The 22,228-nt window shown below is 40.1% G+C and overlaps 1 pseudogene; it reads left to right on the plus strand.

Moving 5' to 3' along the window:
- The first annotated feature begins 508 nt into the window (after nucleotides 1-508).
- LOC101617902 lies at nucleotides 509-989 on the plus strand (annotated as a pseudogene).
- Nucleotides 990-22,228: the final 21,239 nt, after the last annotated feature.

The raw sequence follows: 22,228 nt of genomic DNA on the forward strand, positions 1-22,228 counted from the left end.
TCCACACATTTTGCCAATCACTACACTCAAATCCAAATGGATTAAGGACCTCTATATAAGACCAGAAACTCAAATAGTACTGGAAGGAAATTTAGGAAGTACTGTCCATGGCATAGGCATGGAAAAAAGACTTCCTGAACAAAACCCCAGTAGCTCAAGATCTTAAACAGTCACTCAACCAATGAGATCACATGAAGCTGAAGAGGTTCTTTACAGACAAGCATGACAAGCATACAATAAGCAAAGCCAATAGATTACCCACAGAGTGGGAGAAAATATTTGTGGGTTATCCAACTGATAGGGGCCTAATCTCTAGAATCTACAAAGAACTCAAAAATCTAAACAATATTAAGTGAAACACCCCACTCACAAAATGGGGCAATGAGCTGAACAGGCTGTTCACAGAGGAAGAAATACAAATGGCAAACACACACGTAAGAAAATGTTCATAATTTCCATATATTAAAAAAAAAAAAAGAAAATGGCTCTTTTCCTAGGACCTGCCAACATGGGCCGTGTGCACACAAAGACCGTTAAGGAAGTGGCCCAGGCAAAGACTGTGAAGGAAGTGGCCCGGGGTCATCATCGAGAAGTACTACACGCGACCTGGGCAATTAGTTCCACAACAACAAGCACATGTGCGAGGAGATTGCCATCATTCCCAGCAAGAAGCTTCGCAACATGATAGCAGGCTATGTCACGCTTCTGATGAAGCGGATTCAGAGAGGTCTTCTGAGAGGAATCTCCATCAAGCTACAGGAAGAAGAGAGAGAGAGGAGAGATAACTATGTTCCTGAGGTCTCAGCCTTGGATCAGGAGATCATTGAGGTGGATCCTGACACTAAGGAAATGCTGAACCTTTTGGACTTTGGCAGTCTCTCCAACCTGCAGGTCACTCAGCCTACAATGGGGATGAATTTCAAAACACCACATAGAGCTGTTTGAATGTTTTCTGCTATTCTGTAATATTTTCAATAAATCTGGGAATGACAAAAAAAAAAAAAAAAGAAAATGTTCATCATCTCTAATCATCAGGGAAATGCAAATTAAAACAACTATGAGATTCTACCTTACCCCAGTAAAGATAGCAAACATCAAAAAATCAAATGAAAATAAATGTTGGCAAGGATGTGGAGAAGTAGGAACACTCATCCACTGTTGGTAGGAATATAAGATAGTACAACCACATTGGAAAGCAATATGGAGACTCTTGAAAAAGCTGACTATAGAGATACCAACAGACCCAGTTATTCCCTTACTGGGCATATACCCTAAAACCTTCAAACCATAAGCCAGAGAGATTTGCTCAACCATGTTTGTGGTGGCTCAATTTGTAATAGCTAAGAACCGGAATCAACCCAGATGTCCATCGTTGAAGACTGGATAAATAATATGTGGTATATCTACACAATGGAATTCCATACAGCAGTAGCAAAAAATGACACAATGAAATTTGAGAAAAAATGGTTGACATGGAACAGATCATTCTCAGTGAACTTACGAATCACACACACACAAAAAGTGCCATACGCTCTCCCTCATCTACAGCACCTAACCTGAATCTACCCAAGATACCTTTACATATCCAGCAAGTGTCTCATGGACTAGATACTAAGATGGGTGGTGAGGGAGTAGAGGGCAATGGAGGGATGGGAAACACACATCTAGACCCAAACAGTAATGGTACCATAAAAATCTATTTCCTAAAAGTCAGACCAAATGGCTGAATCTTCACCAGGCCCTTAGAGGGAACACCTGAACCACAAGACACTGGAGAGGGTATGATGAAGACTAACTTTAATCCTCCACATCTACCCTCCCTCCCTCTTCCTCTCTTTCTCTCTCTTTCTCTCTCTCTCTCTCTCTCTCTCTCTCTCTCTCTCTCTCTCTCTTTCCTCTCTTTAGTTCTTATATATTAGTTAACTTTTTCCTCCTTGTCTTAGTGGGCACTGACCTGTAACTCCCACTACCATCATGTGGCTATCATCCACAATGAGCTTTTGATCAGAGAGACCTACAAAGTTTCCTAAAAGAAAAACAGATTTCTGTCAGAGTACTTGATGACACCCCAAAGGTTAGTGGTAAGACCCTACTGCTGAAGACACCTTATATAGTTGACATGTAAAATGGAATGGCATGTCTGGAAGTAGGAAGAGGGTCAGTATCCATACAGTCAGCATGTCTAGTGCCAGAAGGTGCTACATGGACGACTGGGGGAAAATGACCAATATCTGTCCAAGCAACTCATGTTGTAACCTACTCAGTAGCAAATAACCTGGTGTGATGCCCACACAAGTGCAATAGTGGCACACAGCCATGGTGGGGAACTAACTGCTCTTGATTTGACTCACTGATCCCCTCAGTGGTAAGGGGCCCATAGCAGGACCTGGGAAACAAGTCAGAACCATATCCAAACATAAGCCCACTCTCCAACATCAAGCTACTATCAATCATGGGCTACAAGAGGGCCTACAGCTATTAAACTCTCTATTAAAAAAGTAAGGGCTATCTCATTTGTCCTGCTGCTAACTTACTCCCTGTTGGAGAATCTGCTTCTCTTTTACAGATAGATGAAGATCCTAAGTACGTGCTCAACAATGTTTATTGCTGCTCAATTTATAATAGCTGGGAAATGGAACCAGCCTAGATGTCCCTCAACAGATGAGTGGATAATGAAGATGTGGCACATTTATACAATGGAGTTTTACTCAGTGGTAAAGAAAAATGAAGTTATGAAATTTGCAGAAAAATGGATGGACCTGGAAAGTATTATACTAAGTGAGGTAACCCAGGCCCAGAAAGCCAAGCACCACATGTTCTCTCTCATATGTGGATCCTAGCTACAGATGATTGGGCTTCGGCGTGAGAATGAAAATACTTAGTAGCAGAGGCCAGCAAAGGTAAAAAGGAGACATAAAGGGTAGAGAAAGGAAGGGAGGAAGATACTTAATAGGTTGATATTGTATATATGTAATTACAATGATTGTAATGGGGAGGTAATATGATGGAGAATGGAATTTCAAATGGGAAAGTGTGGGTGTGGGGAGGGAGGGAATTACCATGGGATATATTTTATAATCATGTAAAATGTTAATAAAAATTTAAAAATTAAAAAAAAAAATTTTAAAAAGATATGAACCAACCAGGCCAATTCTCTCCAATGTTTTGATCATGAAGTGATATTGTATCTTGTCAAAGGACTTTTCTGCATATATCAAAATGATCGTGCAGTTTTATGTTTAACCTTGTTTAATGTGGTGTATTACATCGACAGATTTCCATATGTTGAATCACCTCTGTGTTCCTGGGATGAATCCCACTTGGTCAAGGTGGATAATGTTTTTGATGTGTTGTTGGATTTGGTGTGTGAGGATTTTGATCAGGATATTTGCATCTAAATTCATCAGGGAAATAGGCTGGTAGTTTTCTTGTGGCATCTTTGCCTGGTTTTGGAATTAGGGTGATACTAGCTTCGTAAAAGGAGTTGGGTAGCTTTCCCTGTCCTCCAATTGTGTGGCACAGTTTGAGGAAGATTGATTTGAGTTCTTCCATGAAGGTTTGATAAGGAAGAAGTGGCCTTTTTATCTTTTTTTTTTTTTGATGATTTTTGGTTTGAAGTCTATTTTTCCAATATTAATATAGCTACACCTGCTTATTTCTTATTCCCATTTGCTTGGAATATTGTTTTCCACCCTTTTACCCTGAGAAGGTGTCTGTCTTTAGTGGTGAGGTGGGTTTCTTGAAGGCAACAGATTGAGGAGTCTAATTTTTTGATCCATCCTGTTAGATGGTGTCTCTTGATGAGTGAATTAAAGCCATAATATTTAGGGTAATGACTGTGAGATTTGATTTGATCCCTGCTATATTGTGATGGTATATGTGGGTTGGTGTTTTCATGGACTTTGAAGTTTTTGTGCCTACTCTGAGTTTGGTTATTGTGATCTGCTTCTTGTAGGCATTTGAGTTCGGTTATTTGTTATTTCTCTGTGGAGAATTTCTTGAAATCTTCTCTGTAGGTTTGTTTTTTGTTCATATAATTATAAAGCTGAGTTTTATCATGGAAAGTTTTTCTTTCATCATCTATTATGATGGATACTTTTACTAGCTAAAGTAGTTTGGGTTGGAAGCCATAGGTTCTTATACTTTGCAGTGTTTCATTCCAGGCCCTTCTGGCTTTCTGGGTTTCCACTGAGAAATCTGAAGTGATTCTGATGGGGTTACCTTTGAAAGTGGTGTGCTGTTTTCCCTAGCTGCTTTTAGGACTTTCTCTTTGGTGTCAATGTTTAGAGTCTTAATGACAATATGTCTTGGAAGGTTTCTCCTTTGGTCCAGTCTGTTAGGAGTTCTGTTAGGTTCTTGTATCTTGATGGGCCTTTCTTTTAAGAGTATGGGGAAGTTTACTTCAATTACATTGTTAAATAAGTTCTCCAAGACTTTGGTCTGAATTTCTTCTCCTTCTGGTATTCCAATGATCCTGACATTAGGATGTTTAAGTGTATCCCACACTTTCCTCATGTTCGATTCACAGGAACTTTTGAACTTACTGAAATTTTTGAACTCTCTGTTTCTTCCATCTTGTCTTCACGATCAGAGTTTCTACCCCAACGTGGCTGACTCTATTCTTGAGAGCACCTAGAGAATTTTGGACCTGTGCAATTAAGTTTGCATTTCTATTACTTTTCTTTGTATAATTTCCATTCCTCTGTCAAACTCCCTTTTTACATCATTTTCTGATTTTCTTGATGATTTTTGGAATTCATCCTTGCATTTCTTTATGTCTTCATTTAGCAAGGCCTGCTTTTTTTTTTTTTTTTTTTTTTTTTTTAGTTTTCTATTCTGCAAGTACAGGCCATTTGGTACCCTTACTAGGCTCATCAGTGACCTACCCCCTCCCAATTAACCCCTCCTTGTTGAGGTATATGGGTCATACATTGTGGAGTTAGCCCACAGTTATTGGTACAATAAACGTCTCTGCAAATCATGACCCAACATATGGCTCTTACATTCTTTCCACCCCCTCTTCTGCAAAATTTCCCTGAGCCATGTTGGGTTCATTTTTGGTCTGCTTCAGTGATGAGGTGTTGGGGGCCTCTGGGACTCTGGCTCTCTAATTTGGTAGGATATAATTTTTCTCTGTGTTGGTCTCCTTCCCCCTTGTGCTGGTATCTGGTTCATCAGGAAAACAGCACCCTTGCTTGTTTCACCAATTTTCCTTAGTTTCAGCCAGGGCCCTTTTGAGGTATGATAGGGTGGATCTCTCCTTAGGATCTGCATCTATCTGAAAAAGAGAAGCAGATTCTCCAATGGAGAGTAAGTTAGCACCAGGACAAATGAGATAGCCCTTACTTTTTTAATAGAGAGTTTAATACCTGTAGGCCCTCTTCTAGCCCATGATTGATAGTAGCTTGATATTGGAGAGTGGCCTTATGTTTGGATATGGTTCTGTCTTGTTTCCCAGCTCCAGCTATGGGTCTTGTGCCACTGAGGGGATCAGTTAGCCAAATGTAGAGCAGGTGGTTCCCCACCATGGTTGTGTGCCACTATTGCACTTGTGTGGGCATCATAACAGGTTATTTGCTGCTAAGTAGGTTGGACCATGAGTTGCTTGGACAGATATTGGTCGTTTACCCCAGTAGCCCATGTAGCACATTCTGCCACTAGACACACTGACTATCTGGGGACTGACTCTCTCCTGGTTTCCAGCCATGCCGTTGCATTTTATGTGTCAGCTGCATATGGTGTCTTCAGCAATCGGCTCTAACCACTAACCTTTGGTGGGTCAACAAGTACTCTGACAGAAATCTGTCACTCATTTGGAAAACCTTGTAGGTTTCTCTGATCAAAAGCTCATTGTGGGTGATAGCCCCATGCTGGTACTGGGAGTTACAGGTCAGTGCCCACTAAGAAAATGACGATAAAAAGGTAAATAATATATAGGAGTTAGAGAGGAGAGAGAGGGAGAGGGAGAGGGAGGGAGGGAAGATGTAGAGGATTTAGGTTAGACTTGATCCTACCCTCTCCAGTGTCATGTGGTCCAGGTGTTTCCTGTAAGGGCCTGGTGAAGGTTCAGCCATTTGGTCTGACTCTTAGGACATATTTTATGGTACCATGGACATTTGGGTCTAGATTAGTGTTTCCCACCCCTTCGATTCCCTTCCCTCCCTCCCCATCTCTCCTAGTGTCTAGTTCATGAGATGCTTGCTGGGTATGTAAGGTATCTTGGGTAGATTCAGGTTAGGTGCTGTAGATGAGTGAGCCTATGTGGTGATTTTTTTTTTCTGTGATTGGCTAAGTTCACTGAGAATGATCTGTTCCAGGTTCAACCATTTTTCCTCAAATTTCTTTGTGCCATTTTTTCTTACTGCTGTATAGAATTCCATTGTGTAGATATACCACATCTTAGTTATCCATTCTTCTAGATGGGCATCTGTGTTGATTCCAGCTCTTAGCTATTACTTTCCTTCAGTTCTCTTAACTCTCTTTGAACTCCTTCCATTTTCTTATCTATTAGGTCTAGTTTAGTGATGGCAGCATCCTCACTATTATTGGTCCTTTGTTGCTTTTCTGCAAGTTCTACCTGTAGTTTGGTCAGGATTACATTGCTCCTAGCTTCATATTGGTATTCTGATCCTAATGACTCTTCTATGTTTTGATTAGATATGATCATTGTAGGACTGGGTGATCTAACTGGATTTTCTTGCATTTGATTGTTCATGTTATTTCTTTTGCACTGTGGTCTGCCCATGACAGTGTATGGGTACATAGGTGGGTGGATCATCCTGGGCTCAAGCACAATGGGAATCTGAGGCAGCCTTGGGAAATTGCTAAGCAGACTGGGCTTTGGCTCTCACTTGCCACAGCTGCCTGATCTACTGCCTGGCTGCGGCACCAAATTACCTGATCTCTCCAGTGGCAATGCACCAAAGCTGCCTGCATTCTAGCTAGGAAGTACACTGAAGTACAAAGCACTGAAGCAGCCCAAACTCTGGCATGAGAACACTGGGACCCAGAAGAAGTCTGCACTCCCCTGCCACAGGACAATGACAGTTGGCCAGTGCTGCAGCCAGTTAGGGGAAGGCACCTGAGCTGGTGCAATTGACAGACACAGTCTGAGCTTGTGTGGCAGCCTCTGTGGGCCTGGCCTCACTGAATGTGCGAGTGGGTGGAGCAGTCTAATCATCCACATGCTGGGATCAATCAGCATTTGGTGGCGCCATTGATATGGTGGCTACTTGGTGGCAGGGGTGGGCTACCCACCCGTGAGGGGATCAGCGATTCCCTGTTTTTCCTCACTCTGTGCCCTCCCTCTGGCAATCTACTGGAGATTGCTCTACCCTAAAAGACCCAGTGAACCCTTACTATCTTGCATTTCTTTGCCCAGTATTTGCAGTGCAGCTAGGCAATTGCCATCTTGGCTGGAAGTCCAAATTTGTTTCTTGAATGTCTGGCAGATTCACATAGAAAGTGGGTGTTTAGAATCAAAATGACTTTCTGGGAAGTGGGAATGTGGTGAGTGTATTGACTAAGTGTCTCCATTAGACATCCCATGAATTCTGTTCAGTTTTCACTGGGCTTTTCAGTTAATGAATCGAGTTTATTAAAGTTAGCAACCTGTAAGAAACCCTCTGCAGACCCACCAAGAGGCAGACAACTATTTGGTCTATCTTGCCACCCTCCCTAGGGAGAGGGGATGTGGGTCGTGAGTGGTAGCAGCAGGAGCATAGTAGTCCCAGGTTAGGTCTTCCCTGGGATCAGCCACAGTAGCAACTGGATAAGTTTGATCAGTTAGATGGATATCATCAACATGGGCCTGGGCAGCCACCTAGGTACTTTCACTTTCATCTGGGGTAAGAATAGTACACAAGACCCCATATAGACCATACCAGGTAAACTCATAGTCCTGAGTAAGGTAGCTGAATTTCTTAGCATAGTGGGCAGGATCAGAAGAAAAGGATCCTAGATGCACTTCAATTTGAGACAGGTCAGACATAGAAAATGGAACATGAACAAATAAAATTCCTTCAGACCCTGCCATGTTTCATTGGGGAAAGACTCCATCTGTGCATTAGCAGGTACATTGAGCAGGAGGAGAGAGAGGAGGAGAAGGATGGAGTGGAGGTGGTGAGGAAGGATAAGATGGAGGAGGAGTAGAAGGAGCAATAGGGGCAGGTCATTGATGGCATCGGTATCAAGAGCTAAAGTGAATGAGAATAAGGAGAGAGTGTTCAATTTTATTTTGTTCTTGAGGACTTAGAAGAATCTGGTGAGTAGGAAAAGCAGAGCAGAAAGAAGGGTGAGTGCATAAAATGAAAATGATTTAATATAGGGAATTTCAGACCATTTGTCTCTGCAGTGGCAGAAGTTACCTAAATAAGTAAGAATTTGGAAATCAAAAGTCCAATTTTTATGCCATATGGACCCATTGTCCAATTTAAATTGAGGCCAGGCTATGTTGTAGTAAAGATTGGGCCATGAGGTTTGATATCATCCTGGAGCCTTCATTTATCTAGGTTTTGAAGGAGACAATCCAGTGGGGTAATAGTTTTGGAAATCTTATTTCCCATCTTAGATGAAAGGGAGAAGTAAAGTGTATAGGAAGAGGCTCTTGTTAGCAGAAGAGAGTAGGGGTATGGAAGTGAGATTAAGAAAAAGAACTAGAGCTCAAACTGGGTTTACACAGAGAAATAGCAATATGACCTCCTGGCTCATGAAAGTGAATAGAAACTTCACTTCCTGTTCAGGTCAGTCTGACTGCTGTTTTATCTCTTAGTGGACAAGATGGGTGTATGTGCTCATAAAAGACTGAGCAACTGGCAGTGAAGGGTGAGATTTCAGCCAGGCAGCTGGAGATCTAAGTTAAAAGCTTAAATACCCTCCTGAATCTACTGGGGGACATCCATTCAAACTACTACATTCTTCCCTTGCCACCCAATAGATTCATAACCATCTCACATTGGAAATTGGATTCAGTCAAAATTCAAAGGTCCCACAGTCTTCAACAATTTAAGATGCTTCCAAAGTTCTAAGAATCTTATGAAATTTAAGATTGCATCTTAACTTGGAGTCTGGTAATTCAAAAAAAAGGTTATATAGTTTCAACATACAATCAAACATCTGCAATTCAAAGTCTGCTATCATAACCAGTGACTGACAGTCTCTGAATGGTTCAATTCCATCCCTTCATCTTGGCTGACTAGCCAGGGAAAACTTTCATTCTGAACTAATAGCAATCTATGGTAGTCCTTGCATAGTCCTGGTATTTATAAACATTGTTGGATTTCCACTGAAAACTATAGTCCATCTTCTTATGGATTTTCCAGCCTTTCTATCAGGGTTATCACATCCTGCCTCATGTCACATCTCAGCAGTAGCCCTTGGAACCATCTGTACTTCAGGATCCATTCCACACATTTTTTTATGCTTCTAAAACTAACACCAGGTGTGCAGGGAACAGCCATATTGTTAATTCATGGATGAAACAAATCATGACCCTGAAGAGTAGGTTCCTTTCTTTCACTTGACTCCTTTCAAAAGAGTTTGCATTTGTACCATTCAATCTTTCCTCAGGCATCCTTTTCATTATATCAATGTAAAGTAGTTGGGTCATATTCTTTACAATTGCTAATGCATTTGATAGTATCAGCTTCAGCAGTCTAATACCAGTCTCTGTGCTTGTAATTTTAAACTTGCTTGAATTTCTCCAATTGTCAATCTTACAACCCTCAGTTTCATGTCTTTATCCAAGCACATTGGTCCATTATTAATTCAACCTTAATAAGTCTCTGGGCACAGGCAGCAGAACATAGCCAGCCCTAATACCAACCAGTTGCTTAGTTCCAACAATGTTCTTGGACATCTTTCTTTCTCCTTAAAATGTATATAAGCAAGGCCTCCAAATACAGTTCTGTCTGTGTTTTCAAAGTCTCATTAGAATAGTCCATAAAACTTTGCTTACCACTCTGAAAGGCATCTTTAGTTGCAAGTGCCAAGTCCATGACCATTCTTCCAAAAAAAATGTTCCAAAAGATCAAAATCCACATGGTTAGATTAATCATGCAGCAACAATCCACTTTCTGGTGCCAATTTCTGATGTGCTTAGCTCACACCACTGGAATGTACCTCCAAACCAGACACAGTTTATGGGAGGAATGACATTGATTTGTAGCTTAATGATCCTAGGGGAAATTCCATAATGGTGAAAAAGAGAAAGTCCACCAATAAAATAAGAGCACAAACCAAACTGGCAGCCAAATAGCATGGGATCCAGGCAGAAATCCAGCACTCTGCATATCTTAGGCTGGAATTCAGATCTGTCCCCAGTAACACCTTGTGGATGAACCCAAGATCTGCCCACAGTGACATCTCCTCGAGCCAGGCATCTGGAGATCTAAGTTACAACCTTTAATAAACTCCTGAATTTGTTGAGTGACATCCATTCAAACCACCACAACTGTCTTGCATTTTGTTCTGAATATTCTAAGTTGCGTTAGGTATTTACTGTATGAAATGTACTTAGTTGTATTTCTCTTCTATTTATAGTTGTTTGTTCAACATGAATTTTTAATATCCTGAGTGTCCTAGACATTTTTATTAACACACACCCTATGTATTTTAAGCAGAACCTGGAACTGCTAAATTTTCTGCTCAGTATATTCAGTGCTGAAGCACTTACAATTCATATATTCAGGAAGATATTTATGTCTATTTACAATTACTGGCATTTTATATGAAATACATTTGTCCTTAAGACCTATGAATGGCAGTAGCATAAATATTATCAGAGGCAAATATACTGTTGAATTGTTGAATACATGTGTGTTCATATAGTAAACCTTTACCATTGTGGCTTTCTTTTATATTACACATTTTTCCTTATTTCACAAATAGGTTCACTTGATATACATGCATATATATATAATCAAATGTATATATATACACATATACACACATATACACACACACATGGAGCTGTCTTGGAGTAGTTTGTATATGACTCACATTTTCTTAATGGTATATTATTTTATAGGTAAGTAAAACCAAAACAGAGAAAAAGAAATCATCTCAGTTTTCCTAAAATGAGAATTGTATTGACGAGAAAATAGCTGTGGCAAAAGGTAAATAAAGGCAGGTAAATTCAGTATCTTCTATAGTCTAGATCTTGATGACTCCCCAAAGACAAACTAATAAAGGCTTAACCCTCACTTTGGTATTCCTTGGAGAGGGTGGAATATTTTTTTTTTTATTAATTAGTTTTGTATTCAGCAAAACCAGTCAGTTTGATACCATTATTAGGCTCATCAGTTACCTACCCCCTCCCCATTGGCCTCTCCTTATTGAGGTATATGGGTTGTGCATTGTGGAGTTAGCCCACAGTTATGGGTAAGATAAATGTCTCTGCATATCATGACCCAACATGTGGTCTGACATTCTTTCCACCCTTCTTCCACAAAATTTCCCTGAGCCATGATGGGTTCATTTTTGTTCTGCTTCAGTGATGAGGTGTTCGTGGCCTCTGAGGCTCTGGCTCTCTAATTTGGTAGGAGTTAATTTTTCTCTGTGTTGATCTCCTTTCCCCTTGTGCTGGTATCTGGTTCATCAGGAAAACAGCACCCTTGTTTGTTTTGCCAATTTTCCTTAGTTTCAGCTGGGGCCCTTTTGAGGTATGATAGGGTGTCTCTTTCCTTAGGATCTGCATCTATCTGAAAAAGAGAAGCAGATTCTCCAACAGAGAGTAAGTTAGCACCAGGAAAAATTAGATAACACTTTTTTTTAATAGAGAATTTAATAGGCATAGGCCCTCTTGTAGCCCATGATTGATGGTAGCTTGATATTGGAGAGTGGGCTTATGTTTGGATATGGTTCTGACTTGTTTCCCAATTCCAGTGATGGGTCCCATACCACTCAGGGGATCAGTTAGCCAAATCAAGAGCAGTTGGTTCCCCACCATGGCTGTGTGCCACTATTGCACTTGTGTGGACATAACAACAGGCTATTTGCTACTAAGTAGGTTAGACCATGAATTGATTGGACAGATATTAGTCATTTTTGCCCAGTCACCCATGTAGCACCTTCTGGTACTAGATGCACTGACTGTGTGGCGACTGACTCTCTTCTAGCTTCCAGCCATGCCATTCCATTTTACATATCAACTGCATATGCTGTCTTCAGCCGTAGGGTCTTACCACTAACCTTTTGTGGCTCACCAAGTATTCTGACAGAAATCTGTCTGTCTTTTAGGAAACCTTATAGGTTTCTCTTATCAAAAACTCATTGTGGGTGACAGTCCCATGCTGGTACTGGGAGTTACATGTCACTGCCCACTAAGATAATGAAGAAAAAGATAACTAATATACAAGAGTTAGAGAGGAGAAAGAGAGAGAGGGAGAGGGAGGGAGGGAACATGTAGAAGATTAAGGTTAGCCTTGATCCTACCCTCTCCAGGAGCCTATTTAGAGTTCTTTGTGTTGTTGGAATGCTCCCTGTCTCAAATCCCCAGCTATACATGTGTTATAGAAAAGAGAAAAAATTAGGTAAAAGTGTGACTTATTGCAGACTTTATGCCATAGTTAAAAATATAAAAGGCAATATGGAGATATAAAGTTCAAATAATAGGCTACCTGCTAGCTTTGAGTGATATTGGTTATGCTTTTCCACAGCATAATGGCAAAGATCTTTAGAAAAATGATAAAGGGCTTGAGAGATGGCCTGGTGTTTAAAGCACTTGCCTAGGAATACCTAAGAACACATGTTCAAATATTCCAGTCCCATGTAGCCAGGCACACAGTGACTCAAGCACACAATATCTCCCATGTGCCAGAAAAGGGTGCATGTGTATGGAATTTGTTCACAGAGGCTGAAGGCCCTGGACTGTCCTTTCCTCTCTCTTTCTCTCTTTCCATATATATTTAAAACCTTGGACAAAAATATCAGTCATGTTCTCCAAATAACTAGGAAGAAATCAAGATGTCAAGTCCATGTTTTAAGAATTTATCTCATATACCCACTGCATTATCTGTCTCAGACATAAAATTCAAATAAAAGTATCTTTACTAGTCACTCTAAGCTTCTCACATATATGTGTATATTGGGTTATCTTTTTTTTCTGTTCTTTATTTCCTTTTATGACATATGACCTTATTGAAAAGAAGTAAAGATTCACTTTCCTAACACTTAACTATGAATGAAAGTTTCATCATTTAGTATTTATAAACTTTTAGGAGCATTTTGATGATGGAAAATTAAGAAAATGCTTTGATTTCAGCACATTTTCTTCTTCCTGCCTTAGTTGCCCAAGTTCTGAGCTAATACAACTTGACTTTGCAATGTAGCTGTGTTGATTCTGGGAGATATATTGAGAATGAGCTTTGTTGACTTGGGCCCAGACTTCCTTCCTTTTGGCACTCTGAAACTTCATGGTGGTGAAACTTCATGCAGTGGCTATGTGATAGAAGAAATTTGACAGAGAAACCAGATCCAAATGACCTTCTAAACAGTTTCTATTGCATAAAGCTTTATCAGGGAGAAAACATGATGCTGAATCTCCTCCTTATCTATGAAGCTACACCCTGTTTGTATGTTATCTGATTAGTGCAGCCATAGACAAACTCCCTGGAAATTCTGTAATTTTCTGCTTTAGTTCCTAGTCACATAGCCCAGAATTTTAACCCATAAGTAATATAAAGAACTCAAGGTGAGGCTGGAGATATGGCTTAATGGCTAAGGCAATTGCCTGAAAATCCAAATGACTCAGGTTCGATTCCCCAGGACCCACATAAGCCAGATACAGAAGGTGGTGCACACATCTGGAATCTGTTTGCAGTGGCTGAAGGCCCCAGCACACTATTCTCTCCTCCCCTTCTCTCTCTCAAGTAAACGAATGAAAAATAAAAATTCAAGATGATGTCAAACTTCCTGTTATACTTTCTATATAATCCTTGAGCTATCAGAGCTCAGGACTGAGGCTTTGGAAGTTATTCCACTGAGTCCATATTGACATGAATAAATCTTCTAATTCTCCACTCTATCCCTGATGGCAGTTCTGTGTGCCACAGTTTCTATAATAACTGGCTTCCAGTGATGGCCTTTCTTTTCTTTCTTGTAGCTTCATTTAGGTATAATAGTGTAAATAACTTATATACATATATACATGTGGAAAATGTTCAATTAGATAAGTAAAAAAAAAAAAAAAAAAAATAGCCGGAGGAACAGAAATGAGTAGACTCAACAGGATGAGAGCCAACTCTAGACATATAGATATGATTGGTCAATCTTCTTTGTTAAGTAGATTGATAATAACATAGGAGATTGTGGTGCAAGTCTGAGTATGTGTCTGTAAAGATCTTGTCAAAAGGGGAAATTGGTTAAGAAGAAAGCTATCTGAGTTTCAGAATTCCCTCCTCTGCTTCCTGGCCCATCATGGTGTGAACTGCTCTGGTCTACCAATATCCTTCTGCCAGTATTGATTTAACCTTCTGAAAGAATGAGCCAAAAATGAAACTTCTCACCTTTCTATTGTTGATGTAAGGTAAATTAGTTACAATGGTAGAAAAGTAACTAACACAAGACACAAAGGGAATAAACTAGGCATAAAAATACCAACTTTGCTATGTATGGATAGGCCAATGTTGGAGAGAGGAGATGAGCCCTGAACAGACCTTTGCCCTGAGATAACCTCTGTCCTGAGCAACTTCTGACCTTTCCTCATCCCCCCACCCTGCCACACCTAACTAATTAACACCCTGCCTGGCAACTGCAGAGACGTGAGAACTGTACCGTGAATTTTTGGAATAACCGCAAACTGTCCTAGGCCAAAGGCCAAGAAGATTCTGTAACTTTCCACCACCTTCCTCCTCCAACCACCCCCCACCCAAAACCCTAACCCTAACCCTAACCCTTAAAAAGGCCACTGTGGCTCAATAAAATTGGACTCTTGACAAGTGTACATTTGCTTGAGTCTCTTCCTCTCTCTCGCCCATCTTATTTCAGGTTAGGGTCCTCCTCGCCCCCATGAATAACTAGGTCCCACGGGACGGGACAGGCCAATGTTGTCATGAATACGCTACTACATTTGTCACTAAAAGTTTTCATGTAATCAATAAGAATGTGAAACTGGTGTCCATCCTAGGTCTTCAGGACAGAATCTATGTAGACGATAGAATTCAGCAGTAGGCTCATTTGAGTCTATGTTTAGTATATGTATAATTATCCATAATACTGGTTAAATCTCACTGCTTATTATAGATTTAATTTACTTATTTTATCTTAGCTTAATTTTAGAAGAATATATGCACCTAAAAACCCTGGTTGACATTACATACATACTGTAACCTCAGAAAAAACTGTCTCCATGGTTATCTAAGTTCCTAACTTCACATTTCTGGTATTGTTCTGAGCTAATAAACATATACCTATATGTGAGACCATAGTAATTTCCAATCCAACTTTTATTTTCCAACCTCAACTTTTATCTGCTTACTTATGCAGTTTATTTCAACAGTTCCAATTCCAAATAGTTTTAGAAATATCTGTTGTTACTTGAAACTCTGGAACTGCCTCTCAGTATTATAGGCCTCTTACTACTTACCCTCTGCCTCTACTTCAGGAACAAAGCTATCCCTTCATGAGATTCTGAGATGTGCTTCTTCCTAGATTCCATAAAAATAAAAAACTCAGGAATGAGGGATTCAACAAATCTCTTTATTGAGGAATTTAAAAAAAAATCACCTGGTCACAAATGAGTCTGACTAGAAATCACAAAAATGCCCCTCGCCTATATTGAAAGAAAGAATCCTGTGGACTTATGACCCCAGAGGAGCCTGATATCAGGCTGAAAGAAAGAAGCTCAAAGGAGTTTGCTTCCTTCACTTGCTAATCCTCCTCACCCTGCCAAGACCCTGAAAACATGATGCAACCTTTAGATAAGCCCTCCCTCCTGCAAAATCCATGTGTGTCCTTCACATTTCCAGTCTTAGTACTGCAGAAATGTGTCCCTCTGCTTCTTCAAAATAAAACCTTACTGTGTGGCAGAAATGTCTACCTACTCCTTTCTTTCTAACTCATACCTAAAATCTTTTTTCCTTGTAATCTATGATATCATTTAATTTAGATATTTCTCTGTTTATATTTTGCCTTGATGACCTGTCAATTGTCATGGAGTATTTAACTCATGCACTACTATTGTGCTAGGGTTTATCTGTAACTTTGCCACTAACATTACTTATTAATTTAGGTTTCGTGCATGTTTGCTCAGAATTGTCAGCCACTCATGATGGAGTATCCCTTAATCAGTATGAATAATTTTAAAAATTAGTTTGCCTGTTTTAGATTGAAGTCAAATTATATTCATGTACAATTTTAGGGTTCACGAGGAGTATCCCAAGTTTTGAAACCCAGCTTTGGGTCCTATTCTACTTTTAACAAAGAATTGATAAAGATGGATTTAAGAAGGATCAATTATGAATTATTAAGGTTATTTAGGAAGAAATGAAAAATTGTCAGGCTGATTTTAGGAAAATTGGGGTCTCAGAAGAAGGCTACAGCAGATCCACAAGCATGTGGGAAGTAGAAAACATGCACACAAGTGGAAAACACTGCATAGTCATAAGGTTCCTTTGAGAGGCTTTGAGGTTTTTAAGGAAATACTGGAGTAGAGCCACAGGCACATGGAAGATAGAACTTAGGTGTATATGTAGAGAGATTTAGAAGAAACACACATGGTATCCACCTTGTGCTTCTATATTTTTGATTAATTAATTTTTTTATTAGATATGGACATATTTAGTATGTAAACATCACATGTTGGTACCATCCTTTCCCTCCTCCTCCCTGTCCCTTTTCTGAAAAGGCCTTCCTCATTGGGGATGCAGGTCAACCCCATGGGTATTATGGGTCATGCATTATTGGGCAGCAGTCAGTTATGGGAGAGAGGCAGTGTCTCTTTGCAAAATGTCCCAACTTGTAGCTCTAACAATATCTCCACCCTTTTTTCCGCAAATCCCCTGAGCCATGCTGTGAGCGTTTTAAGTCTGCTTCAGTGATGGGCACGTAGGAGCATTTAGATGACTGGTTTGGTAGGTGATGAGTGTCCTCAGTATTTTTCTCCATCACTCTTGTGCTGATATCACCTTAACTAAGAGAGCAGCAATCTTGCTCATTTCCCCAGTTCATCTGTGGTTTCAGTTCGGACTGGGGTAGATGGTGCTGGGTCATTTATCTCCTCGAGTCCAGTTCCCATCTGAAAAACAGAAGCAGATTCCCAATGGAGAGTGAAGTCAGTGCCAGTTAAGTTGAATAACCATTATTAATTTAGAAAGAATTATAAGGGTTTAGACATTATTATAGTGTAAGGTTAGTGGGAGCTTGACAATGGAAAGCAGAACCACTATTTTGACATGATTCTGATTTGTTTCCCAGTTGCAGATATGGTTTTCTTACCACTGAGAGGATCTGCTAGCCAATTCATAAGCAGTTGGCTCATGTGCCACTACTGCACTTGTGTGAGCATCACGTCAGGTTGTTTGCTTCTGCGTCACTTAGACATTGAGGTACTTGGACAGATGTTTGCCAGTTTCCCTGGTAGCTCATGAAGCAGCTTCCAGAACTAGATGTGCTAATTATCTAAGGACTGGCTCTCCTCTGGATTGCAATCAAGTCTCTCCATGGTCCCTGCTGACAACAGTTGGTGTCTTCAGCCGAAGGGTCTTATCATTAACCTCTGGTGCTCTAACAGAAGTCTGCCTTGTTTGCTTTGGGAAATCAAGTATATCTCTATGATCAGTAGCTCATTGTGGATGTAGACTACATGCTGGTACAGGGAATTACGGGCCAGCACCAAGGGAAAAAAGAAAAATCCAGAGAAGAAAGAGAAGCAGAAGCAATGAGAGGTTAGGTTTCATCTCACTTTCTCCAGGTCCCTTTGATTCAGGTGCTCCCCCTAAAGTTAGCTTGAGGGTTCCACCTTTTAGTCTGACTTTTAGGATATAGGATTCTATGGTACTAGTTCAATTTGGGTTCAGATTTTTTTGCTCCCCCTTTCTTTCCCCCAAGTCCTACCCTCCCTATTGTCCAAGTCTCAAGATGCTATTCAGTTATGTTGGCAACTTGGGATGGCCCAGGTTAGGAACTGCAGATGATTGAGAGTGCCCCGGCCAGCAGGAAATTGAACAAAGAAATGAGGGGAAAATTAACCTGAATGAAAGAAGGCAAACACACACAAGAAGGAGACCATGCTAGATGTTTGTCATGGCCTCGAGAGTTTATTCTTACATGTAGGTTTACATAAGGTTGTAGGGGGAAGGGGACATGGTCAGGGCAAGGAGTTTTCAGGAAACATAGAGGGGATGTAATTAGGTGTTCATCTAATCTTGCCTCACTGGCTTAACATCCTGACTGCACCAGGCTTCACATCCTGACCATAAACTGGCCTTTTGCAAAAGATAAGATTCTGTAAGCAGTCTGCTGACTGGTTCCAGAAGTATGTAACAGAAAGCTGGATGGACCAGCTTCTGAGTAATGAGTCAGTTTATGAGCAGGCCCAGGCAATATGCAGAGGTTTTTGCTCTGTGGCTCCTGACATCTCCTCCCTTCTTTTATACAAAAGAGGGGGAGGCCCATCATTCAGCGATGGGCTGCAATGTCTTTGTTTCTTCATCAGCTACCAGCAGGGTGGGGGAGTATTCAGCCAAGTGTACGATCCCCTGGTAGTTGAATATTAGGTGAGGAAGTAGAAATTTAACTTGATATATGGCAGTCTTTGTTTCTGGTAGTTGAGTATTAGGTGAGGAAGTAGAAACTTAACTTGCGGGCTGGAGAGATGGCTTAGCGGTTAAGTGCTCGCCTGTGAAGCCTATGGACCCCGGTTCGAGGCTCTGTTCCCCAGGTCCCACGTTAGCCAGATGCATAAGGGGGCGCACACGTCTGGAGTTCGTTTGCAGTGGCTAGAAGCCCTGGTGCGCCCATTCTCTCTCTCTCCCTCTATCTGTCTTTCTCTCTGTGTCTGTCGCTCTCAAATAAATAAATTAAAACAAAAAAAAAAAAAAAAGAAACTTAACTTGCTATATGGCAGTTTCTGTTAACATGGCCGAGGTTTGATTCATAGCTCCCAATATCTCCTCCCTTCTTTGATACAAAAAGAAGGGAGGGCCACTTTACAGCAGTGGGCATTAACCAACTGGGGTAGTAGGGACCCGACTCCTCCCGTGGAATGTCTTTTTCCCACAATCTTTGGCCCTTGGTAGCTTTTGGGGAGGGGAGGCAGGGCCTATGTGGCTGGAGAGGGAGGCACGGACTTAGTGATAACAGTTATGGTACCAACCTCCATGCAAGCCAGGTATATCTCTCAGGGAATTCAGAAGTGGTTAGAAAGGGACCTTCCCTTGCTATGCTTTGCCTCACACCCACATTGGTGCCCATATTACACTCACTTCATTGTGAGATGACATGTATAGGTCTGGGTCCTCATACAGCTCCTGTAGAAGAGGTAGCTATTTGGCCATGACAGTTAGACTGCAGCAATAGCAGAGGTGTAGAGGACAGCAGTATAGTAAATGAGTACAGAATGTAAGATACAGGGAGAGTGACAGCTGCAGGTGGTAGGTCTTCAGTGGCAATGCCTCAATCCGCCTGCTCCAGTCTGTGATAATGGACCTGTAAAGGCTGCACCTTAATGGCTTTAATATGTTGACATATAAAAGACATGATTTTAATTATAATAATGGGTACGATTGTGAATGAGAGGATTAAGATAAGTAGAGGTCCTTCCAGCTTTGTTGTGTTAGGGAAAAGGGGAGATTCTCTAAGGGAAGTGTTTCTTCCCTTGATATGTGAGATGTCACTGGAGGATCATCAGCTTGTTTTACAAGTCTCTCTGGCAGCCATCTCGCAACATTTTCTTTGGTGTCAGACAAGCATACTGATCCTTGGCCTCAAATGAGTACTGGGTCTGGGCCATTCCATTTTAAAGTTAAAGGATCTTTCCACATGGATTTGGCAAAGGTATTTTTTTGTGTTTGTGTGCCAAAAGTGATCAGCAGCTGAATTTCCCTGAGTATCAAGGGTTAAAAAGTTTAGGACAAACAAGGCATGATGAAGGATATTTCTTGGAGAGCCTTTTATGGGATATAAATCCCCTGTTTTTAATTTTTGGCGGGTAAATGGAGCCAGAAGAGGGCCCCCTCCTGCCAGAACACCCCTGTGGGTGTAAAGTCAGTGGCACGAATGACCAGGAGAAGAGGCTTTTTATAAGAGATAAAAGTGACTCTTTGGCTCAGAATTGTAGCCTCCACTATCTTCTGGGCCTCTAAAAGTTACCACAGGTAAACTAAATGTAAAATGCTGATGAGGAATGTAAGGGAATTGTAAAAAAAAAAAAAAAAAAAAGTAATCCTTTAGGTCAATAATGATTTTACAATGTCCTATAGGAATTGCTGCTGGAGTGGGAGGCCTGGGTCTAGGGCCCCCATAGGTACCATGCCCTTATTCTCTAAGGTCCTGGAGCAATACAAAGATAGGAGTATTCCAAGGAGAGGTGGTAAGTCCAATATGGCTTGTAGCAAGTTGTTCCTGTACTAACATCATGGCTGTAGATAATTTCAGAAGTTAAGGGCCATTTATACATTTAGGATTATATATATCTCTTTGGTTACAGATTTCTTTCTGAGTGTTTAAGACCATGCAGATAGCCAAAATTTAATTAAGGATTAATTTCAGAGGTCATTAATGGCTCTCCAAAGAGACTTTAGGGACACAGGAGTAGCCCCATAGTTTACTGGTGTTTTGCTAGTTAGGATGAGTCAGGGCCATGCTGGCCAAGTAATTTTCCCTTCTTTGGGAAGTCAGGAGGGCCGATTGTTCCTCAATTGTGACTCTCCTGTTTTACACTTTACACTAATTTTGTTTAGGTCTCCATATCCTCCCTGCTCAGAAAGACAGGTGACTTACCAGGAAATGAGTGTAGAAGTGTCCCATCATCTCCAGTGGCCTCATGACATGGGAGTACAGGTCAAAATATTGGCACTTTTTACTCTAATGATTCCAGTTGGCTTTGGCTTATACATAGGCGATTAACACAATCAGAAAGGAAGTTACATCAGCTTGGATGTATGTACATATAGAGCACATTTGATTATTGAAATAGATTAAGTTAAAGAATGGCACAAGGGCTTCTAAAATCATTTTCTCCTATCTTTAAAATTTTTGTTGTACTGTGGCAGCATAAGCCATAACCTGAGGCATAGGAAGTAGGCACATCTCACATTTTAAATATCTAACATTTATAAATATAGGCAGAACCTGTTACCAGTCTTGAAAACAGTACCAATTGATTTATAAACTTAACTAATTTAACCTAGAAATTATCAGAAAAGAACAAGTAAGACAATATAAGGTCTTAGCACCTGTGTGAAAACATCTTTGGTTAGTTCAAATACCTGTGTGGGTACAAATTACCCAGAAAACATTGGAAACAGAACTATGAAGCTTGAAATATATATATATGAAATATATATATATATATATATATATATATATATATATATATATATCCAACTGAATCATATATATATATATATATATATATATATATATATATATATATATATGATGAGAACCATTGTTTGAGTATGAGGCTGTACCCTAAAGAAGGGAATATGTCTTGAGTCAATTTTGTTATAAGCACTGAACTTAAGATGCAAAAATTGAGACAGTTACTTTCCATACAATAGAGTAGAATTTGGTCTTTTCTGAGCCAAAATAGTTAACTAAATATTAATATAATTGTTGATAAAAAATATTTGAAAGAAAAAACATTATTTGACAACCAATGATTTTGGCTTAAACTTGATAGCTATTGATTTTATGTACCACAGAAATTTTTATAAACATAAAACAATTTTATGTTTTACCCATGACTTAAATTTGATAAAACTTAAGCAAGCTATTTATCCCAACATATTTTACCCTGAAAATTAGTTTTGTTTTGTTTTTTCTTAAAGTTTGTAAACAGTTTAAAAACCTTTAACTTTAGGCATGGTGTTTAGGTTTAGCCTGAAAATTCTTTCCTACATACGCACATCTTTATCCACATACTTTAACATTCTCAGTACCATTCAAAAAGCATTTTTAACGAGCATTGTATGTCCCAACATTGAAAAATTCTTTTCCAGTTCCTTCAATCAGTTCATCTCACCCCATCATTAATTATCATTTCTCTCTCTTTTTTTTATTTCCCCGA

This window comes from Jaculus jaculus, chromosome 1, assembly GCF_020740685.1.
Source record: "Jaculus jaculus isolate mJacJac1 chromosome 1, mJacJac1.mat.Y.cur, whole genome shotgun sequence".
NCBI lineage: Eukaryota > Metazoa > Chordata > Mammalia > Rodentia > Dipodidae > Jaculus > Jaculus jaculus.